The following is a 3,692-nucleotide window of genomic DNA, read 5'->3' on the forward strand; positions in this document are numbered from 1 at the left end:
GTGCTGGAGGCAATTCACAAGCTGTATTCGCAGCAGGTGATAGTCAAGGTACCCCTCCTTCAACAAGGAAGGGGTTACTATTCCACAATGTTTGTGGTACCGAAACCGGATGGTTCGGTGAGACCCATTGTAAATTTAAAATCCTTGAACACCTATATAAAAAGGTTCAAGTTCAAGATGGAATCGCTCAGGGCGGTTATTTCAAGCCTGGAGGAAGGAGATTACATGGTATCACTGGACATCAAGGATGCTTACCTACATGTCCCCATTTACCTTCCTCACCAGGAGTACCTCAGATTTGTGGTACAGGACTGTCATTACCAATTCCAGACGTTGCCGTTTGGTCTGTCCACGGCACCGAGGGTATTTACCAAGGTAATGGCCGAAATGATGATACTCCTTCGAAATAAGGGAGTTTTAATTATCCCATACTTGGACGATCTCCTTATAAAGGCGAGGTCCAGGGAGCAGTTGTTGGTCGGGGTAGCACTATCTCAGGAGGTGCTACAACAGCACGGTTGGATTCTGAATATTCCAAAGTCACAGCTGGTTCCTACTACACGTCTACTGTTTCTGGGGATGGTTCTGGACACAGACCAGAAAAGGGTGTTTCTCCCGGAGGAGAAAGCCAAGGAGTTGTCGTCTCTAGTCAGAGATCTCCTGAAACCAAAACAGGTCTCGGTGCATCACTGCACGCGAGTCCTGGGAAAAATGGTAGCTTCCTACGAAGCAATTCCATTCGGCAGGTTCCATGCAAGAATCTTTCAGTGGGATCTGTTGGACAAGTGGTCCGGATCCCATCTTCAGATGCATCGGCTGATAACCCTGTCTCCAAGGACCAGGGTGTCTCTGCTGTGGTGGCTGCAGAGTGCTCATCTTCTGGATGGCCACTGATTCGGCATACAGGACTGGGTCCTGGTGACCACGGATGCCAGCCTTCGAGGCTGGGGGGCAGTCACACAGGGAAGAAACTTCCAAGGGCTATGGTCAAGCCAGGAGATTTCCCTACACATAAATATTCTGGAACTAAGGGCCATCTACAATGCCCTAAGTCAGGCAAGGCCCCTGCTTCAAAACCAGCCGGTACTGATCCAGTCAGACAACATCACGGCGGTCGCCCATGTAAACCGACAGGGCGGCACGAGAAGCAGGACGGCGATGGCAGAAGCCACAAGGATTCTCCGATGGGCGGAAAATCACGTGTTAGCACTGTCAGCAGTGTTCATTCCGGGAGTGGACAACTGGGAAGCAGACTTCCTCAGCAGGCACGACCTCCACCCGGGAGAGTGGGGACTTCATCCAGAAGTCTTTCAGCTGATTGTAAATCGCTGGGAACGGCCACAGGTGGACATGATGGCGTCCCGCCTCAACAAAAAGCTAGAAAGATATTGCGCCAGGTCGAGAGACCCTCAGGCAATAGCTGTGGACGCTCTAGTGACACCGTGGGTGTACCAGTCGGTTTATGTGTTCCCTCCTCTTCCTCTCATACCCAAGGTACTGAGGATAATAAGGCGAAGAGGAGTAAGAACTATACTCATTGTTCCGGATTGGCCAAGAAGAGCTTGGTACCCAGAACTTCAAGAAATGATCTCTGAGGACCCATGGCCTCTGCCGCTCAGACAGGACCTGCTGCAGCAGGGGCCCTGTCTGTTCCAAGACTTACCGCGGCTGCGTTTGACGGCATGGCGGTTGAACGCCGGATCCTGAAGGAAAAGGGCATTCCGGAGGAAGTCATCCCTACGCTGATTAAAGCTAGGAAAGAAGTGACCGCAAACCATTATCACCGCATATGGCGAAAATATGTTGCGTGGTGTGAGGCCAGGAAGGCGACAACGGAGGAATTTCAGCTGGGCCGTTTTCTGCACTTCCTACAGTCAGGGGTGACTATGGGCCTAAAATTGGGTTCCATTAAGGTCCAGATTTCGGCTCTATCGATTTTTTTTTCCAGAAAGAATTGGCTTCACTACCTGAAGTTCAGACATTTGTTAAGGGAGTGCTGCATATTCAGCCCCCTTTTGTGCCTCCAGTGGCACCTTGGGATCTCAACGTGGTGTTGAATTTCCTAAAGTCACATTGGTTTGAACCACTTAAAACCATGGATTTAAAATATCTCACGTGGAAAGTGGTCATGCTGTTGGCCTTGGCTTCGGCCAGGCGTGTGTCAGAATTGGCGGCTTTATCATGTAAAAGCCCTTATCTGATTTTCCATATGGATAGGGCGGAATTGAGGACTCGTCCCCAATTTCTCCCAAAGGTGGTTTCAGCTTTTCATTTGAACCAACCTATTGTGGTGCCTGCGGCTACTCGTGACTTGGAGGATTCCAAGTTGCTGGACGTAGTCCGGGCCCTAAAAATCTATGTTTCCAGCACAGCTGGAGTCAGAAAGACTGACTCTCTATTTATCCTGCATGCACCCAACAAGTTGGGTGCGCCTGCTTCAAAGCAGACTATTGCTCGCTGGATGTGTAGCACGATTCAACTTGCACATTCTGCGGCTGGACTGCCGCATCCTAAATCTGTAAAAGCCCATTCCACGAGGAAGGTGGGCTCTTCTTGGGCGGCTGCCCGAGGGGTCTCGGCTTTACAACTTTGCCGAGCAGCTACTTGGTCGGGGTCAAACACATTTGCTAAATTCTCCAAGTTTGATACCCTGGCTGAGGAGGACCTAGAGTTCGCTCATTCGGTGCTGCAGAGTCATCCGCACTCTCCCGCCCGTTTGAGAGCTTTGGTATAATCCCCATGGTCCTTACGGAGTTCCCAGCATCCACTTAGGACGTTAGAGAAAATAAGATTTCACTCACCGGTAAATCTATTTCTCGTAGTCCGTAGTGGATGCTGGGCGCCCGTCCCAAGTGCGGATTGTCTGCAATACGTGTATATAGTTATTGGTTAACTAAAGGGTTATTGTTGAGCCATCTGTTGAGAGGCTCAGTTATATTTCATACTGTTAACTGGGTATAGTATCACGAGTTATACGGTGTGATTGGTGTGGCTGGTATGAGTCTTACCCGGGATTCCAAATCCTTTCCTTATTGTGTCAGCTCTTCCGGGCACAGTATCCTAACTGAGGTCTGGAGGAGGGTCATAGAGGGAGGAGCCAGTGCACACCAGGTAGTCCTAAAGCTTTCTTTAGTTGTGCCCAGTCTCCTGCGGAGCCGCTATTCCCCATGGTCCTTACGGAGTTCCCAGCATCCACTACGGACTACGAGAAATAGATTTACCGGTGAGTAAAATCTTATTATAACTATCACAATTCAGTAAATAAACCAAGTATCCTGTGGTATAGTAAACTCGTGTAATATACACCAAACATTAGTACAGTGGTTTCCAAACTTTTTTGAATCACGGCGCCCTAGAATATCAGAATTTTTTTCATGGCACTCCTAGGCCAGAAATTTCTTATTGAGAAATTTAGAAAGAAATATTACATTAAGTAGATCGCGTTTATTTATCATCCTTAGGGTCAGTTGTGTGGTGAGGGACAAGATTTGTTCTGTTTGGCCACATATTTTATGACTGGCAGCCACCAGCACTGGTTTTGCCTATTATATTGACTATGAATAATTTGAATTAGTCCTGGACCACCAACCCAGGGCACCCCTGCAAGTGTCCCGAGGCACCCCAGGGAGCCACGGCACACAGTTTGGGAACCTCTGCATTAGTAGCTAAAGATAGTAACAAATATAAGATAC

This window comes from Pseudophryne corroboree, chromosome 7 (genome assembly GCF_028390025.1).
Source record: "Pseudophryne corroboree isolate aPseCor3 chromosome 7, aPseCor3.hap2, whole genome shotgun sequence".
Lineage (NCBI taxonomy): Eukaryota > Metazoa > Chordata > Amphibia > Anura > Myobatrachidae > Pseudophryne > Pseudophryne corroboree.